At 44.3% G+C, this 23,867-nt stretch overlaps 1 long non-coding RNA gene across 1 annotated transcript in view; it reads right to left on the bottom strand.

Annotated features, from left to right (window-relative positions):
• Positions 1-1,847: 1,847 nt before the first annotated feature.
• LOC307207392 overlaps positions 1,848-23,867 on the bottom strand; it is a 32,542-nt gene continuing 10,522 nt past the window's right edge. The window contains exons 2-5 of the long non-coding RNA XR_013834667.1: positions 10,373-10,519; positions 5,465-5,629; positions 3,719-3,832; positions 1,848-3,193 (exon numbers count right to left, since the gene is read on the bottom strand). This is a non-coding gene — a long non-coding RNA (uncharacterized lncRNA). The remainder of the gene's footprint in view (positions 3,194-3,718; positions 3,833-5,464; positions 5,630-10,372; positions 10,520-23,867) is intronic.

Genomic DNA, 23,867 nt, shown 5'->3' with positions numbered 1-23,867 from the left:
GAAGCGGACACGGAGCAATGGTTCCAAACTACAAGAAAAAAGATTCCACCTAAACATTAGGAAGAACTTCCTGACAGTAAGAGCTGTTTGACAGTGGAATTTGCTGCCAAGGAGTGTGGTGGAGTCTCCTTCTTTGGAGGTCTTTAAGCAGAGGCTTGACAACCATATGTCAGGAGTGCTCTGATGGTGTTTCCTGCTTGGCAGGGGGTTGGACTCGATGGCCCTTGTGGTCTCTTCCAACTCTATGATTCTATGATTCTAGGAGGCATAAGCTCTATTCAGTCATTCCATTAATGTCTTAAATGTCTTAGCTATCAGTCTCAGTATCCTCTTATCCACACTAAACATACACAATGCCCTCAACCATTCCTCATAAGACTTAAGTTTCCAAGCCCTTGGTCATCTTGCTTGCCCTTCTCTACACACGTTCTAGCCTGTCAACATCCTTCTCTAATCATGACACCCAGAACTGAACACAGTATTTCAGGTGTGTTCCAGATGTGTTCTGACCAAGGAAGAATACAGCGGGACTGTTACTTCCCTTGATTAGTACACTATACTTCTGTTGATAAAGCCAAGAATAGCATTCTTTTTTTGCTGCTGCATCACACTGTTGACTCATGATAAACTTATGTTCTTCTAAGACCCCAAGATCGTTTTCAGGTGTCCTCCATCTTATATTGGTGCAGCTGGTTTGTCCTGTCTAAGTTCAGAACCATACCTTTGTCCCTGCTGACATTTATTTTGTTAGTTTTGGCCCAATTCTCACATCCGTTAAGGTCATATTGAATCCTGATTCTGTCTTCTGTGGCATTAGCTACCTCTCCCAGTTTGGTGTCACCTGCAAATTTGATGAGCATCCCCTCAATTCCTTCATCCAAGTCATTTATGGAGATGTTGAACAATGGGCCTAGGACAGAACCCTGCAGCACCTCACATCTAATTTTTTTCGAGGATGATGAGGAACCATTAATGAGTACCGTAATCCTTGGGTTTGGTCAGCCAACCAGCCACAAATTCACCTAAGTTACCTTGTTCAACCCACATTTTACCAGCTTCCTTGCAAGAATATCATGGCAGATGAAAGCTCATACCAATAACAAACTTAGTTGGTCTCTAAGGTGCTATTGGAAGGAATTATTTTATTTTGTCAAAACTCTTACTGTAATCCACCAAACTTGTAATGCCATCAAAAAAAGAAATGAGATTTGTTTGACATGACTTGTTTCTAAGAAACCTGTTTTGGGTCTTAGTAATCACATCATTATTTTCTAAGTGCTCACAGACCAAATGTTGAATTATTTGCTCTACAACCTTTCCTGGTATCGATGTCAAGCTCACCAGTCGGTAGTTACCTGGGACTTCTCCCCCCCCCTTTTTTTTTTTTTTTGAAAATGGGAGCAACATTTGCCTGCCTCCAGTCTGCAGGGACCTCACTTGTTCTCCAATAATTCTCAAAGATCATCAGTGCCAAGTGATGGAGGGAAGGCCCCATTAAGATCTGGTCTATCTCAGTTTTCAGAGATAATGGGACTAACTCCACCCCATGCAATTCTGAGGCAGGTTTTTTAATGAAAAATTCTAAGACATCCACCCTCCCCCCCCCCATTAAAGTTTTTCCTTCTAAACTGCTAATATCACATTGGGAGCAGGGGGAGGGGCAGCGGCAGCCATTCTTTCCCCATACAATTCCCTCTGAGAGAGAACACAACCTAGTTCCTCCCACAGGCCTTGCCTTACATGCATTCAATGCACATGACAGCAAGGAGCCCTGTGCACTAGCCTCTCAGTTTGTGGGCAGCTGTATACCCTATTTTAGAAGTGAAATAGGAGGGGTGCTATGCATATAGCACATAACCTAAGGCCACCTTGTAAAATAATCCACCAGACTGGGGATTCTAAAGTGGACCGTTGTTTCGTTTCAGGTCATGATCCATTGGGATTGAACAGGTTAGGCATAAGAATCTAAGAGCTTGCTGGATCAAGCCAATGGACCGTCTAGTCCAACATCCTGTTCTCACAGTGGCGCACCTGCAAACAGGATTTGAGCACAAGAGCACTCTCCCCTCCTATTGGTTCCAACAGCTGGCATTCAGAAGCATCACTGCCTCTGACTTTGGAGGCAGAGCATAGTCATCATGGCTAGTAGCCGTCAATAGCCCTCTCCTCCATGCTTTTGTCTAATCCTCTTCTAAAGTCATTGAGGTTGGTAGCCATCTGTGCCTCATGTGAGGCATTCCATAGTTTAACTATGAGCTGCATGAAGATATCCTTTCTTTTATCTGTCTTGAATCTTCCAGTACTCAGCTTTGTTGGATGTCCACAAGTTCAAATATTGTGAGAGGGGTATGGCACATGGACACCAATTTTACAATGGGAATGCTCATCAATTTTTTTTGGGGGGGGCAGTCCCCTCAAATATTTTTTGGGGGGGGCTGAATACCCCCTCGTCCCCTAGGAGTTTGCTCCTATGCTAGTGGGATAGCTCCAGATGGTGCTTTGAAGTAAGCCATCCATGAAACTAGCACTCTAAAAATGGATCCTTCTAGGGAGGAACTCTTATGAGCTCATCCACCTTTTCATTGGATTGGCTGGGTTGGATGGAATTTATCAATAAAAGCAGGAATGAGATGACTCATTGTTATCTCCCTGGCAATGAGGTAATACACCTAAAAGAGGATGTGACTCTCATCTGAAAAACGTATTTCCCCCTCCTCTTTGAATTCATTTCCCTGATGCAATGTGGCACAAAGAAATTAGAGTCATTGTATTATGATTAAAATGGGTATCTGTGTCAAGGCAATTTAATTCCGCCCAGAGACAGCAATTCAGAAAATAACCCTCTCACACTGGAACTTTCTTCCCTGGAAGCTCAGAGGGCTTCATCCCACTTGCATATCGGCACTACACCAATTTTAACCAAATTGTGTTTTTTTTAATTATACAAGAGGCTATAAATTGTAGCTTTGAAGACACAGGGATGGATAGTCATAGATCATTTCCTAATGAGTCGCAAAATGTTATTGGGATTAGGGAAGGAGCAAGGAGGCAAGATATCAAATGAGCTGTCATTTGAGTGATGGAGTTTGTCAGGAACTTCTGCTGCTCATTGCCTCTTGTGAACAGCATCAGTGCAGCTTCTTGGCAAAGAAACTTCCAGGTTGTCTCCACCAATTGTGCCTGTTGGCTTCTCCTGTGCCACAAGAAGGTTGCCAAATCAGAAAAAAAGATACATTAACAAATGAATTAACTGTGCCCTGAGGACTGAAAGACAGCATTTACTTTTGCAGCCAGAGGACAAAGGCTGCAGCAGACAGATAGGAGGGAAATAGGGCAACTCTATCAGTTCTGCTGAAACCTGCAACATTTGCATCACTTCCTTGTTTCCTCAGTTTCTGCATGAACATATCCCCTCCTCCCTCACAATCCCCATTCCTTGTATAAAGGTAAAGGACCCCTGACAGTTAAGCCCAGTCGTGGACGACTCTGGGGTTGCGGCACTCATCTCACTCTACTGGCCGAGGGAGCCGGCATTTGTCCGCAGACAGCTTCCGGGTCATGTGGCCAGCATGACTAAGCCACTTCTGGCGAACCAGAGAAGCACACGGAAATGCTGTTTCCCTTCCCGCCAGAGCAGTACCTATTGATCTACTTGCATTTTGATGTGCTTTTGAACTGCTAGGTGGACAGGAGCTGGGACTGAGCAACGGGAGCTCACCCCGTCACGGTTATTTGTGTATTTCCTTGTGTATTGTGCCTTTTAAACTGTGAGCCTGAGCGCAGGGGCTGCCTTTTCACTGATCCTTGGCAGCTGATCTGGGAGTCTTTTCAGCTGAAGAAGAGAGTTTTAAAAAGGAGTTCTTAATAAGAAAACATAATATTATTTCTTGCCATGTATTATTTTACCATTAACTTGAAAAAGAACGCATGCATTTCAATACTATACAAAGACCCTCTCCTTGAAATAAGGAAAAGGTGGAAAGCCTAGTCCCAATGGGATTACATATGCATTACTGGCCCTATATGTCTAATTAACACAGTAATGCAAGTGGATTTCTTTAAAATGTTTCATCAGTGTTGGATATGCCTGACAAAATTCAAACCATGCATTCATCAGCCATCCAGACATTGTTAGAGGCAAAGTAATACAAGTGAAGCAATTGTTTTTATGCTTGTAGTGGAATGTGCAAGCCTATTAGAGGGACGTGATGCGAGATGTGAAAGGATGGGTCAAGAGTTCCAGTAGCACTTTTTATTAGGATTTGTTTGAAAGGTGATGTTGCATTTGAAGATGAAGAAGTAATGGCTGGTTATTGATTTCTGCACACACAAATCAACACAAAAATGAAAGGGTAAGATTTCCCAAACTGTGTAAAAGTGAAGAACACTAGAATTTATGGACATCCAATAAGCTGGATGCTGGAGGATTCAGGATAGACAAAAGGAAGAACTTCATGCACGATATTGTTAAACTGTGGAACTCACTCGCACAGGAGGCAGGGATGGTTGCCAACTTGGAGAGCTTTGAAAGAGGATTGGACAAATTCATGGAGGATAAGGCTATCAGCAGCTATTAGCCATGGTGGCTGTGTTCTGCCTCCCTCCACAGTCAGAGATACCATGGGGGTGAGGGAGAGTGCTCTTGTGCTTGGGTCCTGTTTCTTGGTTGACTATAGGCATCTGGTTGGCCATTATGAGAACAGGATGCTGCACTATGTTTCTCATGTTCTTAGGATCTTAAGAAGGTAGGAAGGCATCATGGGTCAGTGGTAGGGCACAGGCTTTGCTTGCCAGAAAAAGACAATTCCCAGATTCAATCATCAGCATCTCTGGTTAAAGCAAGGAAAGACTCCTGTCTGAAACCCTGGGGAGCCACTGCCAGTCAGTGTTGGCAACAGCTGGGTAGGTGGTCTGACTCAGATTAAGATAGCTTCCTCAGTTAATTTTGTCAGGCATTTGTTGATGATTTAAAGCAGAGGTGAGGAACCTCAAGCCTTTGCCAGCCCTGCTCCGTGCTCCCCTCAAGTGCTTTTGCCTGGCTGGAATATATGTGTCCTTGAGCTGTGATAATGCTTGTTGATTCCCAGGATTGAGAGATGTTTGTGCATGTTGGTGGGTGCTGCATGAAAGGCTTTTTTTGGCTTTTGCATGAACGCATTCTGGAATGCAGCCCACTGTACAAAAGATGAGAGTCTCATCCAGTTCCCCAATTTTTACCTCTGGCCCCACCCATCACTAGGATGCATCTCTTGGAAGGTTGCTCAGGGCCAAGGGCTATCTAAAAATATCCCAGGGTTCTCTTTTGGTCCACAGAACAACAGTTTCTCAAAAAAAAAAAAAAATCATGCAAAATCCAACCAGCTCAAGCCATGTGGGTTTATTAACGAGTGACACAGCAGGCTACAGCAAACCACATGTCTAAATTGCTCAAAAAGCCACATAATAGAGACAAACATAAACAAACCTATATGGTAACTCTCTTCCTACATTTACTAGGGTGCTGCTATTGCAACACCTAATAATGTAGGCTGCCAAAGATCAGTCCAACTGCTTATCTTCCAGTGTGATGTATTCTATCACCTGCCAGCAAATCCCTTTGGCATTCTGCATAGGACTAGAAGATCAGTTCCTATACAAAGGAAGAAATGGGCACAGAATTGGCATCAGAAACAAGCCAGCGGGAAAACATTTCATTCCCTCAGAATGCTCTGTGGTGGACATCTTTGGTGGCACTTGAAACATCTGAGAACTGGGAGGGAGGCATGCACCATCTTTATTTTCCCCAGCACTTCCTGCATCTGCCACCAGGGCTGGGGCTATGAGAGACAGGAGCAACGGCCACCACCCAGGAAGGAATTCCTGCCCGATCTACCTTCTTCGTCACTCAATGGACTCATGTGCCAGTAGACTCAGTAGCAGAATGGCATTTGCTGGAACATCAGAGAACAAACTGTGGGAGCCTCACATATATCTTTGCCCTGGTGCAGTGGCTATTGCATCACTATCTGTTTTATTGTGTTTCAAATATATTATAAAGGTAAAGGGACTCCCAACCATTAGGTCCAGTCGCAGATGACTCCGGGGTTGCTGTGCTCATCTTGCTTTACTGGCCGAGGGAGCCAGCGTACAGCTTCCAGGTCATGTGGCCAGCATGACTAAGCCACTTCTGGTGAACCAGAGCAGTGCACGGAAACGCCGTTTACCTTCCCACCGGAGCGGTACCTATTTATCTACTTGCACTTTGATGTGCTTTCGAACTGCTAGGTTGGCAGGAGCAGGGACTGAGCAATGGGAGCTCACCCCGTTGCGGGGATTCAAACCATGACCTTCTGATCAGCAAGCCCCAGGCTCAGTGGTTTAACCCACAGCGCCACCCACATCCCTCAGATATATTATAAGCTACCTCAAAAACTTCAGTTAGTGGGCGGGGTATAAACACTCCTAAATAAATTAATAAACATCCATGTGCAACTGCTGAATTACAACTTATTAAGAACCTGAGTTGTATAGATTTGAGTCTGAGTTAATACAATGGCTTTTGATCCCACTGCAGGGATCATCTATTCAGCAGTGCTTGGTTATGAAAGGTCAGTATGCTTATTTTGCACGTTTATAAGCTCAAATTAAATGGTCACTCACAGACTGTACTTTTTGTATTTCATTGCCATTTAACTCCAATGTTTACATTTCCCCTGTACACCTATGTGTATACAGTGGTACCTCGGGTTACATACACTTCAAGTTACATACGCTTCAGGTTACAGACTCCGCTAACCCAGAAATAGTACCTCGGGTTAAAAACTTTGCTTCAGGATGAGAACAGAAATTGGGCTCTGGTGGCGCGTCAGCAGCAGGAGGCCCCATTAGCTAAAGTGGTGCTTCATGTTAAGAACAGTTTCAGGTTAAGAACGTAAGTACGTAACCAGAGGTACCACTGTATATACTTGCCAATGAGAATTATACCATATGCATCTAATTCTAGTTCATGGAGGTATATGCCATGATAAATGTGTTAGTCTTTAAGGTTCCACAGGACATTTTGTTGCTTAACCTCAAATAGTGTTTTGAGTCAGCGGGTGGGGGGGGGGGGAGTAGGAAATGAATTGTTTATTGTTCTTTCCATACCTTCATACCAGCTTTCCCCCATCAATTCACAGCTGGGAAAAGACACAGTGCAGAACCTCTGATAAAAGCCAAACTATCTTTTAGTTGGCTTGTTCTTTTACTCATGTGAACCTTATAGGGCTGTTGCTGCTCTGTGTGTGTGTTTTGCACAATTTAAACAATATTAATATGTATTGGCTCATTTATCAGCTCTTCTGTTTTACTGAAGAAACTGTTGCCAACATGTGGTAAAATCTTCTATTGACTATATCACCCTAAACTTGGACCCCTCCCTTGGTAGGTCTCCTTTCCCACTTGGACACATGAAATCCTTCTTGTTTGGTTTTGCAAATACTGCAAAGGTATTAATGCCTATGGGGAACATGCAGGTTTCATTAGAAGAACAAATGAGGAAGCTTCTTCCCCAAATACATGCCACCCAATATATAACAGACTTCACAAAAGCATCTAGTTTCCAAATAGGAGATGCACTAGAGTTTACATCTAACTCAAAGTGGCACCAGGTGATCTAGATGCCCTGCTTAACCCCACATGTGTGACAAAACCCAAATATAAGAAAAGATTCACATCTACTACTCCAGACTTCAGCCTTATCCCTTCAGGAAGAGGAATCTGATCTCAAGGTTATGAGACTTCAGGAAATGAAGCCCAGACAGAAGTGGTGGTGAAGGGTAACAGCAGCAGAATCAGCAGCCACAAAATGCATCATCCAACCTCTTCTTTAGTTTCATTCCCTGTGTCAGTAGTCAATTCAATTTGGGACAGTGGTGCCCTCTCCTGCTGCTACCTGGACCTTCATGATCTGAGGCTCTAAGCTAGGATTGCCTGATCAGGAGCATCCCAGACTCTGAGATTTCAGGATCCAAACCAGAATCAAGGATGTCATGGGAGACGGTCTTGGTGATGTCCCACTACTGAGCCGTGGAGATGGAGGTTAACTGGGGGAGGGGATGAGGATCAGAGGAAGGCAGATCCCCAGAGAGCCATAATTTGCAGCTGGCTCTTATCAGGCTAAAGCTTGCATGCTGCACACATAAGTCTTCTTAAAAAAAAAATTAAGCCACTCTCACCCACCTGCAGATTCAGGCAAACCTGGAGGGGGCCAGGCAAACCTGGATACTTCAGGTCAGCTATGGAGAGCTCCAGACCTCCAGAGCTGACCCTGCTCTAAGCCATAGCTTACTTAGCTTGCTTGTCTGGCTGTCAGCAGCTGGAAGGCTTCCGGCCTAGATAAACAGCACACAGTGGTGGTAATTACAAGAATGGAACAAAGTTCAAACTAAAGAACGCAATATTAAGATATAATAAAACAGGCAGGAGAAGTTATTATGTAAAGAACCAGAAGAGGAAGTTGAGGGAAATCGGTGGTATATCATGCCTGTAAAAATGGCAAAAATGTATAGAATAGGCTCCAATAAATGTTGGAAGTGTAATGAGAAGGAAGGCATGTTTTATCACGTGGTGGAATTGTAACATAATTTTTAAAAATTGGGGGACTTCCAGTCTGCTGCAGAATGGAAATGATGGTGCCGCTCATGTCATCTGATTAAAGGGAGACCATTCTGAGGCTGTTTGGGCATTAGGGGAGAGTGCCAGGGCTAGGCACCCCCCTAGAGAACCCAATGGATGAAGTGGGGCATAAAGAGGACCAGCAGAGCGATTATACTCCCGCAACCTCCTGTGAACCCACTGCTGCCGCGAGGTGAGTGGAGCGGGGGAGGAAAAGCAGTCGAGATTGCTCACAGCTTCACCACAACCCTACAGTCAAAGCCACAAGTCATCACCAAAAGCAGCAGATTTTCCAGTAAGGTCTTTGGATCTAAATCTTATTTAAGGAGAAAATTGGAAGCTTTTAAAATAAAAAGTTGATTTGGCGAAAACGGAAACAAAACAGGAAGTCAACTTCCATTTTCTGGCTCACAGGCAATTGCAAAGGGAAGAATTTGTGAGTGAGAGAAAAGACTTTTTGCAGCCTTTAGAGGGACTTTATTATATCATTTTATTGGGTACAGAGATTTCCCTTCTGATTGAACTTGCCTGGTGAGTTTGAACTTGATCTATTGCTCCTTGTTATTGGCATTTGGAACTTAAACTAGAAGTCGACTGAACAGCTCTGGTATTAGTATTATTGCAGCTGGCAGTGGCTGACAATTGGTGATCACATTATTTGGATTGCAAAAAACATCCATTTACATGTCTGCTTATTTGGAGGTCCCTGGAACTTCACAATCGAACCTGAAGCTTGGAGGGGAACACTCAGCTAATCCTGGGGATTTACTCCTGGAAAGGCTGAGTGCCTGGAACAGCTGGAGGTGAAAAGTTGGAAAGCAACATACTTCATAAAGTGATTGTAGAAGACCAGGGCATGGAACAATTTGGTATACAATTGCCAATTTTGGAATTATAAAATAACTATCTTGATTGGATGTACAAACTACACATTTTAATGCTTCCAGATTAGACAGGGCTCCGTCATCGCTTATCATCAAAGGAGTGACCCAGTGTTGTGCTCCTCCCTCCAGAAGGTTAATGAGGAATCTCACTCTCTCTCTGTCGTCTTATAATTCCTTCCCCTTAATCTTCATTAGGGACACAAGTGGCGCTGTGGTGTAAACCACACAGCCTAGGGCTTGCTGATCAGGTTGGTGGTAGGCAGTCAGCAGTCAGCGGTTTGAATTCCCACGATGGGGTGAGCTCCCGTTGTTCAGTCCCGGCTCCTGCCAACCTAGCAGTTCAAAAGCACATCAAAGTGCAAGTAGATAAATAGGTACTGCTCCGGCGGGAAGGTAAACAGTGTTTCCGTGCACTGCTCTGGTTTTCTAGAAGCAGCTTAGTCATGCTGGCCTCATGACCTGGAAACTGTCTGCGGACAACCGCCGGCTCCCTTGGCCTATAGAGTGAGATGAGTGTGCAACCCCAGAGTCGTCTGCAACTAGACCTAACGGTCAGGGGTACCTTTACCTTTACCTTTAATCTTCATGAACCAAAGAAATCCCATCCTGAATGATAAATAGTCCAATTTTTCCCCAGAAAACTTGGGGGGAGGGCCAACTAGAGACTTAGACATTTAGAATCATAGAATAGAATAGAATAGAATCATAGAGTTGGAAGAGACCACAAGGGTCATCGAGTCCAACCCCCTGCCAAGCAAGTCCCGTTCTTGAGCTAACTGCTTGTTCTGCTCTCCAAAAGCTCCTGCTAGATGATCGAACTGTGATTTAAGTTCCAAATATTGTTACCATAGTACCTGATAAGGGTCAGCTTCAGTGCCCGTCACCCCTGCCCCCCTCAGCGCACCTCCAGCTGCTCCTTGCTCTTTGGACATCCCAACTCTTTCCTGGTCATCTGATGTGAAGAGTGGATATGCTTCAAGCTGGCAGGAGCTGGCAGGCTACTGGCATATATAAACAGCACACAGTGGTGGTAATTACAAGAAGACTTATTGTATACAGTCATTAGCCTCAGAGCTGCACACACTAGCAACTATCCATCACAATTCAATTGAAGCATCTGAGCCATCATCACATCTCCGGGAGGAACCAGGAAAGTCTCTACCCCTCCTCCTTTTTGATTGACGCCTCTCTTTGACCTTTGTTCTTCTGCAAACCCTTGGACTTTCAGGGTCAGCTCCCACCCCTTCTTCTGCTGAAGATTCTCCCCTCCCCTGAGAGGTGACTAATGGCTGCTTGCCAGAGGGCTGGCCTGCATCCAGCCCGCTCTCACTGTATTGATAAGGTACATTCTTTCCTCCTTCTGGAAAGGGGGACTCTAACCCACTGCTTTTGGCTGGCTGAGAGAAAGACACGTCTCTCTCTTCCCCTTCTGACTGACTGCCTTCCCCCCTGCTCGGACTGCTCCTCTGGACTGTGGGAAGCTATGTGCATGACACTGGCCCTGAGTAAGTCCCCTAATTATGTTGACTACCAGCACTGGGCCTGCTATGAAAACAGGCCTTGCTCAGTTGTCCTTTTGCAAATGCCAGTGTCATCTTGAAATAATGTCTCATTGGAGCAGTTATGGTTCTTTCCAGAAAGAAGAGAAGAGAAAGAATATAATTAGGCTTGGTTGGCAGCACAAAACTGCACAAATAAATATGTATCATGTGACCAAGTCACCAGGAGGGGCACATTCTCCTGTAATTATGCAAATAAATCCACAGGGTGCTCTCTGGGATCAACCGCCTTGTACATTTGTATTAATCAGAGGCAATGTAACTGACAAGGGAATCTATTGCACTGCTTTCCTGGCAAGAGGCAAATCTCATGGCAGAGGAGTCTGCACCACAGTTTGCTGCAGAAGGCAGAGGGCTGCCTGCCTTATCTCAACAAGTCCTTTAGGTATCTGGGGGAGGCCACCAAACCCACTGCAGCTCTGAATAAATAACACTTTCTCCACTTCAAAGTTCACCAGTTCAACCGTCCACAATGCACACATACAAATGTTGATTGTCCCCTGGAACTTGCACTGTTTTTTATATCCTCCTTCTCTGTATAGGATGCTGGGGCATCTGTTTAATGCAAAGATGTTTGCATATCCTCAGATGAACTTTTCTGACACTTCAGCAAGAACAGCTGGATTTGGGGGCAAATAACACAGCCCTGGATTTTGTATTCAAGGCCCTGAGCTGCCTGATTTGTCCCCGGGTTGAAGCCTCTACTTTATCAAGCAGCAGATGAAAAAAGGCAGTTGGTTTCTGGTGTTTCTCTGATATATTTCCCCTTCTTTCTTTCTTTTTTTTTTAAGAACAAAACAAAAAAGATTTTCTAACCATTTAAGAAAGATGAGAAATGTTTTATTTGGAATGGGGCAAGATCTGTTTTTACCATAAGAACAGTGGTATTCAATCTGACCCATAATCTGTCTTGCCCAGTGAACAGATTGGGTGCCAGGATCATATCAGTGACTGTAACAGTCAGTTCTGAGAATTTCACGTCACACTGGAGTGTGACCAAGACACATTGTTTGAGGAACCAGCTTGTGGGGGAAAGAAGGCAATCCTCCAGGGCGCTAATACCTCCCCCTAAGCCCTCTACCCCCCCCCCACACACACACCCATCTCCTACCCAATGAGGCCCTTATTGCCATAGTGGGTGAATAAGACTGACTTCACATCAGGTCTTTCCATTTCTTTGCCAGAAAAAGCAGCTTGTGGGGGGCAGGGAGCAGCTCTGATGGTGAGTAGGCTACAGGCAGAATTTGAAACTTGATAGCTGAGAATGGGGTTTGGGAAGAGTACGAGAGCTCTCCAAACCTTCTCTTTACTGAATCTGGTAGCTCAGACATCTCCAGCATAGGTGCCCTTTATGTGTTTTTGGACTCCAACTCCTATCAGTCTCAGCCAGCATAACAAATAGTCAGTAATGATGGGAGCTGCAGCCCACCAAGAACACAGGATTGGGGAACACGGTGATTAGGTTTTGGCTGTGTTGGAGGATTCAGGACAAATGAAAAAGGAAGTGCTTCTTAATACCATGCATAGTATGAGGCAATGATGGCCACCAACCTGGGTAGCTTTAAAAAAGGATTAGACAGATTCATGGAGGTAATGGCTGCCAGTCCATTTGCTTTGCCTACACAGTTGGAGGTAGTAATGTTTCTGATTACCAGTTGCTGGAAACCACAGTAGGGGAATGTTGCACTTGGGTCCTGCTTCCAGGCTTCTCAAAGGCATCTGGTTTGCCACTGTGATAAAAGGATGCTGCCACTGGCTTGATCCAACAAGACTTCTCTTTGGTCCATATGTTGTAATATACTAGAGAGTTTAAGTTGATTATCACACAGCCCTCAAGGCTTTCCAGGTACTAGGGACATCTTAATGTTCCTGTCTTCTCATTTCATGAGAAGGAGAGTCATAGGAAGGTGCCTTAACACTATGTCATGCTATCTGTCGAATAACCACAGATTCTCTACTCCAATTGTCAGCAGCTCTTCAATGGTTTCAGAGAGCTTTCCCCCATCACCCTGCTACCTGTTCTTTTTTAAAAACAAAAAACACTGGAAATGCCATGGATTGAATCTGGGTCTTCTTCACTGACACTGGCATGCCCCCCAGCCCCTACACACACATTTAACCATATGAAAGCCCATAATAAAAAAGTGGGGTGTGGGTGGTGCTGTGGGTTATACCACAGAGCCTAGGGCTTGCTAATCAGAAGGTCGGCAGTTCGAATCCCCGTGATGGGGTGAGCTCCCGTCGCTCGGTCCCTGCTCCTGCCAACCCAGCAGTCTGAAAGCACAAAGTGCAAGTAAGTAAATAGGTACCGCTCCAGCGAGAAGGTAAACGGCATTTCCGTGTGCTGCCCTGGTTTGCCACATGACTTGGAAGCTGTACGCTGGCTCCCTCGGCCAATAAAGCAAGATGAGCGTGCAACCCCAGAGTCGTCCACGACTGGACCTAATGGTCAGGGGTCCCTTTACCTTTACCTTTAAGCCCATAATGTGGAGCCTCATTCCCACTTGCCTGCTCAGCACCCTTGTCAAAATCTATGTTTTCTCATGCCACGCATCCCTCCAGATGTTTGTGACAAGGGTACCATAGGCATCCTGTGCCAGACATGGGGAACCATTAGCAGTGGGGAGAAAATGGGAAGATGGGAGTGTGGATTTTAAAAGACTCATTTATCAGCTGACTGATAAATATGTGCGTACATTAGAATCACAGAACTGTAGAGTCAGAGTGGGCACCAATGGTCATCTAGTCTAGGCCCCAGCAAATGCAGGAAATCCACTGCTACAGCATCGGGGAAGGGCTGTAGCTCAGTGGTAAAACACCTGCTTTGCATGCAGAAGGCCACAGGTTTAATCCCCAGCACCTCCAGGCAGAGTTGGGAGAGACTCCCTGTCTGAACACCTAGAGAACTACTGCCAGTCACTATCCTGAATGTGTACTCTTACTGGCAGACAATGAAGAACAGGGGTGGGGAACCTCAACCCCAGGAGGCAAATGTGGTTCTTGTAGCCTCTCTGTCTGTCCCTTGAGGCTCTTCACATGCTACAGGTCCTCACTAGCCACTCTTCTCCCCAGCCCATGGTCCTTGGTGCTCCTGCTTTGCATCCACCTTGAGTGCTTTCTCCTGGCTGAAATGAGTCATTTAACTCTGATAATGCCTCTATTTCACCTGGGTGGAGGATGGAAAGGGGTGGGAGAATGTGTGTAGAAACTAATGCAAAGGTAACACTGACATTTGTTGCCCCCCCCCACTTTCATCTCTTGCCCCACTGGTATGTGGCCTCCCAAAAGTTGCCCCAAAGGAAATGCGGCCCTTGGGATGAAAAATGTCCCATCCTCATCTACTCTAGAGGGAAATAGGGAAGACAGGGTATTGATCAGAGCTTCACTTTTACTGAAGTATCAGCAAATGCTTATCCAAATTCCATTCCAGCCAAAAAGGACCTTAACTGACTGCCAATGCAATTAAACAGAGAAGGGGGGAATAAAAGAATCAAAACTGCCTGTGGTCAGATTTCTAAATGGCTATGGTGTCCTGGATCCCACAACAGAGACTCTTACTTGAGATTAAGGCATATATCTTTATTGAGATAGAGTAGAATTACAAGCCCAGCAACAGGTAGCAAGTCTCAGCAGCCATTATGCTCAGGTTAGTGACTAGAAAGGCAAGACTAGGCAGGCCAGAAGCAGCACTTCCAGCTGATGGAATGCAAGATCAGGGTGAAGAATTCAGAGGTGTATGGAGGCAGTGGCATCCCAATGAGTTAACATGCCCACCTGCCAAGCATTTTGAGACAGTTAAGCATGCAAGTGCTCACTACATCACAGGGGAATGTGACAATTCCCAGTGATAGGAACATCACTGAGTCCTAGACAACCAGTCTGTGACCCACCCCCTTCTGACTCTCATTCACCCACTACTAGCAATTGGTTTAATTTTGTTTGATTGTTTGTTTGTTATATTTGTGTCCCACCTTTCCTCCAAGGAGTTCAAGGTGGCACACATAGTTCTCCTCTTCATTTTATCCTTACAACAAACCTGTGAGGTCACCCAGTGAGCTCCATGGTCAACTAAGGATTTGAACCCTGGTGTCCCAGGTCATAGTCTACCACTCTAACCACTACATCATACTGGTTGATTCCCTCCCCAGATTGTATTCCCATGAATCTCTAGCTGGGGTGGGGTGGGGGTGGATTCCCCATCCAGAGTAGGCACATCCTGGGAGAGGGAAGTTACTGCCTCCTCCAGCCTCTGTTCCCTAGTCTCAACCCCCTCCAACAAATGTCAGCCTTCTGTTCTCCATCCTTGTCCATCTCACCTTGCCAACGCTTGAGCCTGGCAATACCTCAGGGCTCTTGAAACTGGGCACAAAAATTCACTGCAAGACAAAAGAACGTAGGCTGGGTCTTTAAAAACAAAACAAAACCTCAGCCTTTAGGTGATGTGGGTTGATGGCTTGGATTTCCCATGCTTTTTGTTTGGCTGATTAATAACCCCAGAAAGTGGCTTTCAAGGTCAGGTAAAGTAGGGAAGGAGGACATCAAAACCTTCTGCAAACACCTACAGTAAATGGCTGCTACAAAGAGAGAGATAGAAAACTTCCTGGTAATATAAACCTGTAGGATGGAGTCCTGCCTTCTGGAAGAGTGGTGATACCCTCCCAGGCTTCCCAGTATCCAAAACAGTTTGCCTCTGAATGCCAGCTGCTGTGAAACACAAATGAGGAAATTGCTGATGCAGCCAGATCCTGCTTGTCAGTTTCACATTGAGGCATCTGATTGGACGCTGAGAGAACAGGATGCTGGACTAGATGGGCCTTTTGCCTGATCCATTAGAGCTCTTCTTATGAACTTAAGGAGATGATCTGCCCGTTATCCATGCCACAATAATGCCCACACTGCATTACTGCAGTGCTCAGGTCCCCAATGAAAATGGACGTTGCAAGAATCAGGTGGTATCCGCAGGTGATAGTTGACACCAAGCAAATTAGCCAAAATGTCTAGTTCTAAAGGTGATCTATGCTGGAAGTGCAAAGAAACAACCAGCACATTTTATCATTCATGGTGGTCCTGTAGAATAATAAAAGAATTTTGGGAGATGCTGTATAATGGACTTAAGAAAATGTTTAGAAGAATGTTTTCCCCAAACCCAGAAGCTTTCCTTCTGGGAATAATAACAACAGAAATCCCACAAAATCAAATTACTCTATGAATGTGGTATTCATTCTGCCCAGGCCAGAATGTGGAATTCTGGTAGCTCAAAAGTGGAGAACAGATGAAGTACTGCCACATGAAGAAATGCACCTTAAATTATTAGAATATATAGAACTTGCCAGCATAACAAATAGATTCAGAAACAAAGACAAAAAATTAAAAGATAGTTGGGCATTTTATATAGATTATATGGAAAAACATTATAACAAAAAAATAAGCATGACAGGCTGCCAAAAAATACTCAGCAGTAGAGGTTATATAAGGTAGTGAAAAGAACTTAGTAGAGTAAGAAAATGCAGTTGAAAAGATAGCAGTTAGGAAACTAAGGAAAGAGTGGAAGGGGAGTCAAAAGTAAGGTTTATAAGAGTCAAACAAATTGGAGGAGTAAGTTATGTTACTACTAATATTCATTTATATATGTCTTATATTTATGTTATTTTTTCTTAAAGGTAAAGGTACCCCTGACCATTAGGTTCAGTCCCGGACGACTCTGGGGTTGTGGCGCTCATCTCGCTCTATAGGCCGAGGGAGCTGACATTTGTCCACAGACAGTTTTTCCAGGTCATGTGGCCAGCATGACTAAGCCGCTTCTGGAGAACCAGAGCGGTGCACGGAAACGTTTACCATCCCGCTGGAGCGGTACCTATTTATTTACTTGCACTTTGATGTGCTTTCAAACTGCTAGGTTGGCAGGAGCAGGGACCGAGCAACGGGAGCTCACCCTGTCGTGGGAATTCGAACCGCCAACCTTCTGATCAGCAAGCCCTAGGCTCAGTGGTTTAGACCACAGCACCTCCTGTGTCCCTTATTTTTTCTTATTATCCTGTATATAATACAGTATGCTTTGATGATATGACAAAACAGAAAAGCAAATTAAAAATATATCCAAGAGAGAGAGAGAGAGAGAGAGAGAGAGAGAGAGAGAGAGAGAGAGAATAGGATGTTGGAGTAGATGGGATGCTGGTCTGATCCATAAGTGCCTATCTTATGATTTTATAGAATGAATCACTCTACCCCTGCTTCTCTATGGTTGAAGATCTATTTGCTTAGCATTTGTCGCCAAATGCTTCCCCTACCCCACAAGCACACACACGGCTGCATTCAGAGTCAAATGAAAGTGCCTGAGTATTGTTGCCATGATTTGGTCCTTTAGATGTTTTCATTGCTTGCCGCCACAAGATGGCATTGTGGATTTAAGGGAAAATAACAGAAGCAACCAAGCAAGGAGGGAAGCAGACAAGGAAAAGCATAAGGAAAGGAAAGGAAAGGTAGAGGTGATGGAGTTCTTCCCCTTGCATTAATGGCATACAAGAGTTGGTTACTTAAAACAACCTATCATACTTCAGTCATCATACATCCTTTTTGAGAACTGGTGGGTGGGAGGGGTGAAAATAGTTGTGTGAATATCCCAATGCATGTTCCAGCTGTTTATTATGGTCCTGTCAGTGGCAGCAGCAATGCTCCTGGCTGCCAATTTCCTGTAACCTACAAAGCTGCAGAATAAATACAAAACTTGCTTCCACCAAGATCTGGCTTCAGTTGTCATTCCATGACATCATTATGAAGCCAAATCAGAGTGAAGGCAATTCTTGACCCCACATTCTGGAACCTTGTGGGTTGCAAAAGAAGAAAAGAAGTCCAGCAACAACTAGCAAGTTTGCTCTGCACTTTGCTTATGTTAGAGCTCCCCCTAAAACAACTGACCCCAGCCAATAAAACTTGATCACTGTGTTCACAGGCTGTCAGTGGAGCCTGTCAGGCATGAGAAACTGGGATCCCTGGAGAATGCATGCTCCGAGCCAGATTCTCCAGCAGAACCAGCCCCTTTCAAACCTAGAGCCTCACAATCCCTGAAGCCTGCTTGATGCACAGGCATTACCATGAGTGCCAAATTGTGGGTTCCTAGAGCCATGCGTGCCATGCAGCATGTATTGCCAGGCACTGAAACTGGAGCCACTTGGAGCACTTTAGATATGTGGCTCCTGCCATGTGGGTTTGAAATGTTTCAGCACCATTTCCACTATGCAGAGACAGGGGACCTTTTAGGATGGTCTGCCCTTGGAGGTTGATGAATCCGAGTGGTTTCCAAACAGCTCTGGGGTTTAATCCAGCCGATATAGCTGGTCAAAGCCCTGGATGATCTGTGGAACATCCAGTGGTTCAGACTGCAGACACAATTACCCCTGAGCACCCTTACCCATTTCATAGAGCCCGTATATTCCCAAGCTTAGGGTAAAGAAGCAAGCTAGGAGAAAGCTTGAATGCATGTCAGGAAAACTCCAGATGAATACAACCGAACCCTGGTAGTGTGTATTTTCAAGCTTACTCAGTGGCAGTGAAGACAGCAAAGAAGGCATACTTTGCTACCAACTCACTATGCCACCCAGCAGAGCTTTTCCAGGTAGTGTGGGGCCTTTTGCAGAGTGCCCCCCCCCAAAAGTAGTGGAACCAATGGTCGCTCACTGTGATTTGTTTGCCAAGCATTTTGAGGATGAAATCACTTGCATTCATTAAGACATTGATTCTGCTGTTATAGCAGATTATTCTCATGGGGTGCCCAAAGCACTGTCTAGTCCTGTTTTATTGGATGAGTTTCAGTTGATGCAGCTCAAGGATGTGGACAAGGCACTTGGATTGATTTGGGTTACTACCTGTAATCTGGACCCTTGCCCCTCTTGGCTGATAAAATCCAGCAGAGAGGAGACAGCTGTCTGGGCCAGAGACATGGCCAATGCATCTTTACAAGAGGGGGTTGGTCTCTGCCTGTTCAAAGGAGGCAGTGACAAAACCATTCTATAGATTCTGAGAACTTAGGTAACCACAGGTCAGTTGCCAACACACACACACACAAATACATGATTTTTAATTGAGATTTTCCCATAATACAGTAAAATTGCAGCTACAAAACAAAGGTGAAAAAAGGAAGAATATAATAAAGGGACAATAGAAAAAGAGAGGAAAGAAATAGAAAGATAAAATAAAGAAAGGAAAGGAAAGGAAAGGAAAGGAAAGGAAAGGAAAGGAAACATTAGCAAAAAATACCAAAGAGGAACTTCAAATTTTCCATCTTTACAGAAAAGAAGAAAATATGATTAGTTAAAACTTTCAGTCCATGGGAACATCCAACTTTACTTTCTGTTAAACAATATTTCTTTTAAGTTAAAGTGTCTCAGAATCATTCATTTCCTTTTCCTACATAAAGTCCAAGGTAGGTTCCCTAATTGTTATTTATTAACCATTTTTCCCCTTTTAATTTTACCTCTATTAATTCCCAACACCATTATGCAATATATAATAATACTAAATTCTTCCATCCATGTCCATATTAAAGTCTCCCTAGTATTCCATTTTTTCCCCATTATATAGCTGCTCATTCATGTCCAGTTTCATATATTCAGTTCCATGACCTGCTGTATTCCATTTCCTGTTGTGCTTACAATAGTATCCTGATCTCCTCCTCTACGACATTCCATTTTCATTTTTTTCCCAGTATTTCTCCAGAGGTAATACCATAACTTTAATAGCAACATTCTCTGAATTTCCTCCAGATAAAGAAAACGATACTAGTATTCCTATCATCCATTTAATCTTTCTTGTCCAAGCTTTCCATCTTGCTCTAGCTACTTTTAACAATTTTTTTCAGCAACAGAAGGTGGTACTTAGATTTTTCCCAGCAGATGGAGGAGGGGTCTCTTCCTTGTCCCAAATATGTTTTAAAGGTTTTTTTTAAAAAAGGGGGAAAAAAGGGTGTAATTCTTATTACCTGTTTTCAGGTGACTGCATGGTGTGTAAGTACCATATCATTCTCCTTGGCTTGCCAATTTGTTATAATTCCTGTCCAAACCGCAAAGCATAGACAGCAGAAATATGGCTTTGATCCAAGCATCTTGAGGTATCTCCAGAGTGATTAATAGATCCAGACTATCTGTCTGGCTATTATCAGTCACCATGTAATTATCTTCAGGCAGCTGAAGCTACCAGTATGATCTCTGAACTGCCATGCATCTCTCCCGGAAGTTCCCACCAACTTCCCTTTTTTGAGCAAGGTTCTTGAGGAGGTGGTTGCTGACCTACATCCATTTCAATTGGGGTTTGGGCCTGGCTTTGGCACATAAACTGGTCCTAGTCACTTTATGTGATGACCTCTGTTGGGAAAGAGACAGGGTAATGTGTCCCTGTTAATTCTCCTTGCCTCCTCAGTGGTTTTCAGTACCATTGACCACTGTATTCTCTTGGAGAGGCTATCAAAGTTGAGGATGGGCAGCACTGTTTTGCAGTGGTCTAGGTCCTACTCGGATGGTCATCTTCAGTGGCTGATGGTTGAGGAGGGTTGTTGTTGTGTGTGTTTTTTCCACCATGGGGCTTTCAATGTGGGGTCCCTCAGTGTTCAATTCTATCCCCTGTGTTGCTTAATATCTGTATGAAGCCATTGAGTAGAGATATCAAGAGTTTTGGAATATGCTGTCAGCAGTACGATGATGACACGCAGTTCTATTTCCCCTTAACTTCTACAGGTGTGACAGTGGATGTGTTGGACTGGTGTCTTGCCTTGGTAGTGGACTGGATGAGAGCCAATAAACTGTAGCTCAGTCCAGATAAGATAAAGGCATTGTTAGTGGGTGCAGAGGCATAGTGGGGGGGGCATGGGGACTGTGGCCCTGGGCACAATTTTGTAAGTGGACACAAACAGGAGCCCTGACAGCAGGCTCCTTCATTGGAACCCAGCTCTGTGCAAGAAGGAACTGTGCGTTGGTTGCAGCACTTGTGCTTAGTACAGCTCTACCCCAGGTAAGGCGGCAGTTTCTCCGCCCCTCTCCTACCCCGAAATGTGGCATGCGGAGGGTGCCCCTGCCCCCCTTGGGGGCGTGACCCTGCCCAAGCCCTGGGGCAGCATGGGCATATGCTATGCCACTGACTGGATGCATGGGAGACTGCCAGCTCTTGCAGAGGTTACACTCCCTCTTACGGAGCAGATACATAGTGTAACTTTTGGGTGCTCCTGAATACTTTACTGTCACTTTAGCCCAGGTGACATCAGTGGCATGGAGTGCTTTATTGTCAGCTTTGGCTGGTAGCCAAGCTGCACCCTATCTGGACAGGGATAGCCTAAGTTCTGTAGTCTATGCTCTGGTAACCTCTTGGGTACTGCTATGCCTTGTACATGCTGGTGCAAAATTCAATGGCCAGATTGCTCACTGGAACAAGATGGTTTGAGCATATAACACCAATCCTGTCACAACAATACTGGCAGCCGATTAATTTCTGGGCTCAATTCAAAGTGCTGGTATTGACATATAAAGCCTTACATAGCTCAGGACCTCAATACCTTAAGGGCCGCCTCTGCCCATATGAAGCAACCCAAACCCTGTGCTTATCACCCAATGCCATCTTCTACGTCCCCCTACCCAAGAGTTTTGGAGGGTGACAACATAGGTCTTTTCTGTGGTGGCTCCCTGTCTGTGGAATGCTCTCCCCAGAGAGGCTTACCTGGCACCATCATTACATGTCTTTAGGTGCCAGGCAAAACTATTCCTCTTTACCCAGGCCTTTGGCCATTAAATAATCTATGGCCTGGTAAATGTGGGAAGGGGAACTTTATTATTATGTTGTGTATTATGTCTTTATTATTATACTTCATAAATTGTGTCCTTAATGTTGTATACTCCCCTGGGCTCTTTGGATAAAGGATGGTATATAAATTGAAACAAACAAACAAACATAGCTGCAATACTTCCTAGGAGCAGTGAGATGTGGTGCTGTCACTCTCAGAGAGATTGTGGGCAGGGTTGGGTGGGGATGACTACCTTTTATGAGCAGTTCCTAAGTGTACACAAAGTCACTGGGAATGTGTAAGCATATTTTTGACGGGGGCCAGTTATAGGGAGCATATGACTCCCTTGCTACAACAGCACCACTGGTCTGGTCTGTTTCCAGACACATTTCAAAGTGCTGTATACAACCTACAAAACCCTAAGGTATAAGCTACAGTGGTACCTTGGTTCCCAAACACCAAAAACCCGGAAGTAAGTGTTCCAGTTTTCGAACATTTTTGGAAGCTGAACATTCAATGCAGTTGCCGGCTATTGTTTCTGGGGTGCCTGCACCAATCAGAAGCTGCACCTTGGTTTTTGAACATTTCGGAAGCCAAACGGACTTCCAGAACGGAATAAGCTTGGCAGTTTTGTTTTTGCTATTTATTTTGCGTTTTTGTTTTTGAGGCTTTTTTTGGTTAATTTGTTTTTGTGACTGTGTGGAACCCAGTTCAGCTACTGATTGATTGATTGTGTGACTGTGGAAATGGATAAAAGCCCCCCATCCAAACAATGACTATCATCAGTGCTGGTAGGGAAAAAATAATAATTTTAATTTTTATCATCTACAGTACTGTCTTATTTATTTTATTTTCAGGTTGGTAGCCGTATTGGTCTGACAAAGTCAAAATAAATTTTTTTAATTAAAAATTGTCCAGTAGCAGCTTAGAGACCAACTAAGTTTGTTCTGGGTATGAGCTTTCATGTGCATGCACACTTCTTCAGGTACCTGAAGTGTACAGATATAAAAGTGTATCTGAAGAAGTGTGCATGCACACGAAGGCTTAGGTACTACTGGACAATTATTTATTTAATAGTACCGTATATTGCTTTCATTTTATGGATCAAAGATCTTGTTAAATAGTAAAATTCATGTTAAATTTCTGTTTTAGGGGTTATTTTAAAAGTCTGGAATGGATTAATCTGTTTTGCATTACAGTGGTGCCTCGCAAGACGAAAAGAATCCGTTCCGCGAGTCTCTTCGTCTTGTGGTTTTTTCATCTTGCGAAGCAACCCTATTAGCGGCTTAGCGGATTAGCGCTATTAGCGGCTTAGCGGCTATTAGCGGCTTAGTGGTTAAACGGCTAAGCGGCTATTAGCGGCTTAGCGGCTTAGAAAAAGGGAGAAAAAAGCGGAAAAAATTGCAAGACTTGCAAGACGTTTTCGTCTTGTGAAGCAAGCCCATAGGGAAATTCGTCTTGCGAAGCGCCTCGAAAAACGGAAAAACCTTTCGTCTAGCGGGTTTTTCGTCTTGCGAGGCATTCGTCTTGCGGGGCACCACTGTACTTTCTATGGGAAGTGTGCCTTGCTTTTGGAATTCTGGTTTTGGAACAGAATTCCGGAACGGATTAAGTTTGAGAAGCAAGGTACTAAAGTATCTGAAAGGCAGTATTCCCTCATATGAATCTGCCTTGGTTTTGAGATCTTCAGGTGAGGCTCTTCTCTTGGTCTTGCCACCCTCACATGCATACTGGGTGTGGATGCGGGAGAAGGCCTTCTCTGGGACAGACCCCAGAACCCCCTCCTTGGAGAAGCCAGACTGGCTCCCTCCTTGTTGTCCTTCTACTGGCAGGTGACAAATTCTTTGTTCCAACAGGCTTTTTGGAACTGACTGCTTTTAATGAAAGAGCTGGATGGTGTTCTGCTTTTATGGTAATTATTTGTATGTTGTTAATAAATTTATATATGTATATAGTTATAATTCTATCAATTGTTTAATTGTTTTGTAATGATTGTTTTTTCTACACTTTTAGCTGTTCTTATTTTTA

Source organism: Podarcis cretensis, assembly GCF_951804945.1.
Source record: "Podarcis cretensis genome assembly, chromosome: Z".
Taxonomy (NCBI): Eukaryota; Metazoa; Chordata; class Lepidosauria; order Squamata; family Lacertidae; genus Podarcis; species Podarcis cretensis.
The sequence above is the reverse complement of the archived record's forward strand: the minus strand, read 5'-3'. Positions and strand labels throughout refer to the sequence as shown.